This window comes from Lissotriton vulgaris, unplaced genomic scaffold (genome assembly GCF_964263255.1).
Source record: "Lissotriton vulgaris unplaced genomic scaffold, aLisVul1.2 SCAFFOLD_2356, whole genome shotgun sequence".
Lineage (NCBI taxonomy): Eukaryota > Metazoa > Chordata > Amphibia > Caudata > Salamandridae > Lissotriton > Lissotriton vulgaris.
In genome coordinates, this window is record NW_028251124.1 from 63,460 (window position 1) to 71,449 (window position 7,990).

At 42.2% G+C, this 7,990-nt stretch overlaps 1 pseudogene across 1 annotated transcript in view; it reads right to left on the reverse strand.

Annotated features, from left to right (window-relative positions):
• LOC147663020 (SERPINE1 mRNA-binding protein 1 pseudogene) overlaps positions 1-7,140 on the reverse strand; it is a 51,175-nt pseudogene extending 44,035 nt beyond the window's left edge. The window contains exon 1 of the transcript XR_015305444.1: positions 6,752-7,140. The product of XR_015305444.1 is annotated as an SERPINE1 mRNA-binding protein 1 pseudogene (transcript). The remainder of the gene's footprint in view (positions 1-6,751) is intronic.
• Between the last annotated feature and the right edge of the window lie 850 nt (positions 7,141-7,990).

Consider the following 7,990-nt stretch of genomic DNA (forward strand, 5'->3'; position numbering starts at 1 on the left):
TCGGTTGTACAGCATAGCCCTCTGCTAGACTAGCGCGCCACCAAGTCCTCCCAAAAACTCAAGACAAGTAAACAAATGTATTTTGTAGCCCCAAGATTCCTTCATATTTTCAGAATACTTTAAAAAAATGTTCAGTTTTCAATTTTTAGGCATAGATTACAATAAACTGCTAATCATACGTAATGTTATACTTTTTACGTATGTAGGTTTTATTAATCTGCTAATTTTATTTCACGGACTCCCTGCACAGACGTAGACTCACTGGGGTCCAGCGGCTAAGTTTATGAACCACTGTAAAGATGATGGCACTATTATAGATTATATTTTTAGGTCCTCTTTTTTGTTGTGCAATGATGTGGTAGATTATTATACAGAGGTATCAGTTTTTAGTGATCATAATCCTGCTCTATTGGAAATGAAGCATACAGATCTACTTTCATTAAAAACAGTGACACAGAGGGGGGACTAAACGTGGCCGTAAAAGATCAGAGGCGTAGGTTAAAATGGACAAAAACAGTCCCTGAAACATTCCTTCAAGAGGTTCTGACTAAGGTAGAGGATGAAGTGGCAATATGCCTAGCAAATCGAACACAAAACAAAGATGTTATATTGGGGTTTGATAACATTTGTATAGAAATTAACCATAGTCTACAGACAGAATCAAAACAGAAGCCGCTTCAAGGCAAAAGATGGTTTGATAAAAAATTTCTAAAGCGCATGGAGATTTACTTAAAGCATTGAAAGCGTGCAAATATAGCTAGCGCAAAGAGTGTATATAAAAAAAAAGCTATTTTAGAGAGGAAAAGGGATTTGAAAGATGTAGCATGGGCCCAACTACTCTACCCCGAAACCTTAAAAAATAGTGGTTTATTCTGGAAAATCATAAATCAGCCATTATTTTCGGCTGATGAGAATACCCCCCTTGAGGCAAATTTCCCAGACAAGGGTTGGATCCAACATTTCAGAAAAATATACTCAGAAATTAGTAACTAAGAGGCCCCTGCTGTAATTCTTGAGGCTACAGTAGTGGAATCTATTAACGTAGAGGTCTCTGCCGTCATTTTTGAGGCGGCAGAAGTGGAAAGGGCAACAGACCTGACTTTGAAAGACAAAGCACCGGGCCCTGATGGGGTACCGGCGGACGTTTTCAAATGTGCCCCGAAATTTTGGTCTAAAGTTTTATGTAACGTTTTTAACGCTCTCAAACACTACAACATCCCGGCCTCATGGAAAAAAATCTATTATCATTTCGGTGTTTTAAAAGGGTAACAGGCAAGACCCCTACTGTTACAGACCCGTTTCACTGATTGATTAGTCTGTGAAAATATTGGGCCGGGTTATTTTATCTAAACTGAATGATTGGTTGAACGAGAAAGGAGTCCTATCAAATGTTCAGTACGGATTTAGACCAAAAAGGAGCACAATAGATCAAGGACTTAACTTGCACTTATTGGTGGATAAACACACTAGGGCCAAGGAGGGGTCCATGTACCTGGGGTTCATGGACCTCTCGTCTGCCTTTGACCTCGTAAATAGCTCAAAACTGTGGCAAATCCTAATCGACATGGGACTGGACAGGGCTCTAGTTAATCTCCTAGAGGATTTGCACACTGGCCTCATAGCATCGGTTAGAGTAACCTCGGAGGGTCGATGCACTAGTCACTTTAACTCTGAAAGGGGCGTTAGGCAGGGGTGCATACTGGCACCCCTCCTATTTACCATTTATATAAATGCACTGGAACCAGCGTTAAAAGAGGCTTCCCTTGACATCCTGGGTATAGGAGAACTTGGTATTCCAGTTCTTCTATACGCAGATGATGCCGTCTTGCTTTCACGGACTGGTGTTGGTTTACAACGCCTCTTAGATGCTTTTGAAGACGTCATGGGTTCTCTGGACCTAAAGATAAATGTAAAGAAGTCTCAAATCATGATAATGCCAGGAGTAATAAGAATAGGAATCTAAAAACATTCACATGTGGCAAACAAGAGCTATGTAGAGTAGCCACTTTTCCATATCTGGGGATAACCTTTGATGAGAGAGGCAATTGGGGTCCACAGTTAAAAAACATAAATATTTCCCTTGCTAGATCATCCTCTGCACTTCAGGGCTTTTCGAAAAAATTAGGGGCAAGGCCAATAGCAACTTTATTGAAAATCTATAAAGCAAAATGCCTTGCGGTGGCCACATATGGTAGTGTAATTTGGGGATACTGTTCTCTGGACAGTATACAGACTACAGAGAATACATTTTTAAGAGCTGTCCTCTCTGTGCCACAGTCCACTCCATCTTACATAATCCACACTGAATTAGTAGTAGGATATATTTCAGATATGATTAAAATGGCACCTGTCCTAGCTTGGTTGAAGATCTGGTTGAACCAGGAAACCCCCCTTAACCACATCATTCTAAAAGACTGTTTGCAGCTAGATAGAGCAAATAAAATCCTTTGGCTAGCTTACATCAGACAGTCTTGTTAAGCTAGGGAGACCAGAGCTCTTTTTTTCCCCCCGGCGTCCATAACAAAGGACATCGCCTTGATCAAGGGTATGATGGGAGAATTGCCAAGCATGGAGAGGGAACAAATGGAATTACAGAAATCAACAGTGAGGGCTAGCATTATTAGGAGCACCCAAGTAGGCCCTGAATTGTACTTAACTACTGTGAATCAAGCCTATCACCGATTTCTTTTAACCCAATTTTTAGTTTAACTTGATTCACCTGAACCTTGGTAATTTTCCAACCTGGAGTACCCCTGATAATGCAATGCTGTGTTCTTGTGACAATTTTTCCACCCAGAATACAATGCACTTTCTGATGTTCTGTGGTCACTACGCGGCAGTAAGGACGAAATATTTTATCCCTATTTTAAAGGAGGCAGGGTTTATTCAGGTAAAGCCAGCACTCCTGTATTTACAGCTATTGCAGACCCCCAGGATTATGTTTTATGTTGCAAATTTCCTAGTGGGGGCTGTCAGGATCAAGAAGATGACCAATAACTCGGTTTTATAGTGGATGAAATCAAATATTGTTTATACTATAGGGAATGTTTACTGTATGAAATTGATATGTGTAAATGCAAAATGTATGAGATAATTTAGTCCTACCTAACTGACCTCTTTTTACTGTATTTTAAATGTATTTTTAAAGGAAAATATTTTTATATCTTTTTGTGAACATCTTGACTGTAAATTAATCATGATTTTATCTTGTATCAATTATGTATTTTAGATCATGTGAATATTGTATAGTGTATTGTATAGTGCTATTGTCTTTTTATGATATTGATTTATCGAAATAAAGTATTTTGACTGATTGACTGACACTGTTCTTGAGAAGTTAAAAGTTGCCATTAGTTTTAATGAGAAACTTTAAAAGTGAAATGCTCCACAAAATGCCTGTGTCCATTCTCAATAGGAGAATAGTTGCTTATGGGTGGCCTTGTTAGTGGACAAAGTAACCTCTACTGTATTGATATGTACTATTTTGTTTGGCCATCTAACTCCTTGTACAAGTAAGATGTGTTTATTAAACAATGATTAGTAACCTATGTAGGACATTAACTCGTTTCCAAGGTTGTTTAAAGAAAAGTAAAATGACAGTATCACTTACACCATGGAAGTAAAAAAAAAAATGTTATATTGATTCAAATATAAAACCACTGCTAAACACAGAGTAATTCTTAATGAAATTACATCGTCATAGTAGTTACCAGCGAGAAATAAATATGCTTTTTTTATTAGCAGTGAAAATTCTAGAGATAAAAAAACTAATTCACGAAAATGCGCAAAATTATTTGTTTAACAAAATAGCAGGGCGTTCTGCATATCAGTTTGTTGGCTGCCATGCACAAGCAGGAGTCACTATTGCTCAGCTCAGTAATATTCATTATACAGACCTTTAAAGCACTAAGGGCCGAGCAAACCACGACTGGATTCCAACACGTGGTACCCAGGTTGCACAGACAGCAAAATCAAACTATTTATTTCCCCACTGTATATTTTAATCATGGTGTGGCAGAGTGAATGTATCTTATTGGATTTTGTCATCTGCATTAATTTTTTTTAGTCCATTCTTGATCAACTGACATCTTGACGGTTATCCTAATTTTGTTTTAATAATACACAGACATCTGGTCTAAAAGAAGAGCTATGTGCTTACTGGACGAGGAGCGCATTTAATACGAAGCTCTTTGTAAACTTCATACAGAAGGGCACGCTGCCTGCCTGGATGTATAACTTGCCAAAGATTATTGGGGTAATCGTACGAAAAGGAACATCATGAAAAGCTCCAAAGACGTTTTGAAAAAAGATGATTGCCTAAACCCGGAAGCCCACATTCCCCAGGAAGACCAGTGATTTGCCTGAGAGCAACAAAATAGCTGGGATCAAAAATAAAAGTAAGTGGTGTAGCTGAGTTTGCACGATACTAAAAGATTTGGCGGAATAGTGAGGAAATGCTACTTTAAAAAAAACTCTTACTAAGCAAACTGTGACCCTCGCAGCTGTCATGCAGTAGCGCTCACACCTGTTACTGCTACAATTAGAAAAAATTCAAGGCATGTGGCGTACCACTATAAAATGAAATATCCATTTCTGCTTTTCTCAGCAAGTTGTACAACAGTCTGATGGATTCTCCGTGTAGTTCCTGTGTGTTAGTGAAAGTTAGAAACTCGTGTTTTAGTTCGATAATACCACTAATGTCAAAATATATATTAAGGCACAAGTGAAGGCAGTGTCGCCATAAGAGGTCCAATGACTATACATGAAAATTCGGCGTGGGTATTATGAGTGATACAACAAACGGGATAGGACGCTGAAAATAGGTTCCTCGCTAAATTACACACCTAAATTCTTCGACGATGTCGGCAAATGTGAAGAAAAAAAGTGCACTGCTAAGTAAAATGTTGAATTTGGCAGTTTAAGTAAAGACATCACTGGCCTTCCTGGAAATAAAACGAGTAAGCTTAAATTACACACGTGACGCTAAGCATTGTCCAATCTATCGGTATGGTAAAATAAATGCAGTCAAGTCAGCATGTATTTTGCACGCCTTCAGCAAGTTACTCCCATTCAACTCGTCAATACAATATGACAGGCACCCCTGAACACTGCATTTCGCTGATAATGGGAGAAGAGTGTAAGCCGAGCTTAAATAGTGCAGATATGCCACACAGCATGTACATGTAAAGTGAAACCATTAACTAGACCAGTGAAATATAAAAATGCCGCTTTATTCATTCGTTAACGCATTCGCCCCAATGAAAGACTGAAGACAATGGCAGCTAGCACGCGGGGCCCTTTAGAAACTGAACTTGTGTGCTTTGGTGATAAATTCTTTTTTTTTTTAACTCCCGTTTTTGACTGCCAGTTATTACTTATTTGCTATACAGTATAAAAGCAATACATTAAAGTTAACAAATTGCTCGAGTTGCCTTTAAAAAAAACTTAATTTATTGCAAATGCGTTCATGCTGGTAGCATACATTCAGGGGTGAAAAAAAAAAACCTTATGAAAAATTCGATTTGCAAGGTACACCTATCTACGCTTTAAATTCATGACCCGTTACACAAAAATAGAATGTATACACAGCAGAAACAAAGTTACTTACTGTGGGATTGGGCCTCTGACTAATAAAAAATATTTTATGACAGACAAGATTCGGCAAGGTCCTGGAGAGTAAAGTATCTCGTATGAAGAGTGTTGATTGGATCGGACAAGAGCGCAAACAAATATGGTTGGAAAATTGCAGTGTTTTGGTACGCGTTAAGTAGAACAGATGCAACATTTTCAAGTCCATCCTATAACAGATGCAAACATTGGAGAAAACTTCCCCTTTGGTTTAATAACAGCTGTGCCAACATCCTTTGCACGGTGGGAATACTAGTATTACACTAGTTCAAACGTACAGCCACACAAAGTTTGAGGAATGATAATTATTTAGCATTAGAACGAAATGGGGCAAGAAGTACAGATGTCCACTAGCAGGCTTGTAACTGACTCCAAGACACACGTGTTTAGACACCGGCTATAAACTATGGTTGGTAAAGAATAACTCAACTCGAGGGCTCCAGCTTTATCTTATAACATTCACAATATAATGTCCTACAAGAGAGCTGTCATTTTTCCCCATAATGTAATCAGTAGTTAATCACATATCATGGTGGCTAGAAAATAAACAAAACAGACGCCCTGCATCTCGGAAGCTACTATTCACATCAGACCGGTTTCAAAAGGAGGCATTCAACAATGGGCGGGCCCCCACACTCCCGCCAAAGACGTACCCAAGGCTCTCCGTGTCAAGGACGGTGAGAGCAGCAGCTTTCTCTTGCGATGCACTAGGCGCGGGGGCCCTTTCCCCGGTTGGCAACCAGCGGCGCAGGGCGGGCTCCTATTTGGGGCCATGTCATTCTCCCGCCTGGAGGGAGGCGGCGCTGCCAGTGTTGTGACAGCCCAGCCCCCTCCGCCTCACCACGAGGGTAAGGCCTGCAAGCCAAGCCGCGGTAAAGCCGCAGAAACAGCTTTACCGGAGACGAGGTGTCTGAACGGAGCAACAATAAAAAGGTTCAGTCTCAACGGAGGAAGCAACATGAGCAACGGGCACTGGAAGAAGATGCAGTGACCGTTTCAGAGACATAATAGCACAACCATAAATGCACAGCACCTCTACGGACAGTTGCGTAGTTCTTTATCGGAACACGGTAGGGACGCGCTAGGTACACCAGCCGACCCGCCCCCTCCCAACTGCACTCACCCTCCTTCTTGAGCGTGACGGGGGGCTGCAGCGGTGCCTCCTCCTTCTTGTCAGGCAGAGGAACCTTGCGGTCTTTCTGTGACTCCTTCCTGAGCTGCTTGGCAGCCTGAGCCGCGGTCTTGCCCGACCCCGGACCACCGGGACCACCGCCACTCTCCTTCTTACTCTGCGCGGCCTTGAGCACCTCAAACGGGTCCGACTCGTCGTCGAAAAGCTGGTCGAACCGGTTGGTTACGACGCAGCCGAAGCCTTCCTGTAGATGTCCGGGCATGATGGCCCCTTTTAGCGGCGATACTCCTCCGATGCGGCGGGGCCTGGAGCGAGCGCTCGCTGTCTGAGTGCCACAAGATGGCTGGGAAAGAGACAGTCTTCTCTTCCGGCGCCTGGGAACATCCGGGACTTCTAACCCCAGAGCATCATGGGCGGTGTAGGCCGCTTACGCCAGCACTTGGGCTGGAACCAAAGGGTTGTTTACCATTGAGACTGCAAATCCCGGCATGCGCTGTTGTTTCTACGCTGGGCCTGCGCCTGTTACCAGTTCAGAAGGGTATTGGATAGGCCACACTGTAAACAGCACAGCACAAGGACCTGACGGCTGCGCAGCTTGCCTCGTGCTAGTCTCGCAGAGACAAGCATTTCAGGGGGATTTGGGGTGAGCCCTTTAGAACTGATAGATAACCAGAGGCTGATCTGCGGCCTTGGCACCTGCCTTGCTATTTTTTTCTTTTTGCAGTTTTAATATATCGCGAACTCGACCCGAAGGTATTGGAGCGCTTCACATGACAAAGACACCAATAGTGCCCCACGTACAAGGCATCCATTCTCCATGTCAATAAGTGTGTCTCCAATGACATAAATATGCTCACTGGTACTCATGCACATCCCTATGTAGGATGGGGGAATTCCAATTTCTGGGTAAAAAAGTTTTATTTTCTGAACCTCGATGTTCTACTATGCAAGTGTTCATAATCAAGTTCCCAGCTCCAATGATAAGAACAGTGATCAAATGCAGAGCCGTTTTTTAGGTCTCGTGACCTATCAATGCGAGAAGCGAGACTATAGGGCTTTAAACAAACTTTAACTAACTGGCGATTTGGTGCTGTGCCCGTGCGCTTTTAGGTCAATGCGCAAGCGCATTGACCTAAAATGCGCGTGCACAGCATCAAATCGCCAGCCATCTGTTGCCCAGCTTGGTGCCGCTCCACCCCCTGCCAGATCAAAGGCTTTCACGGCCGACCG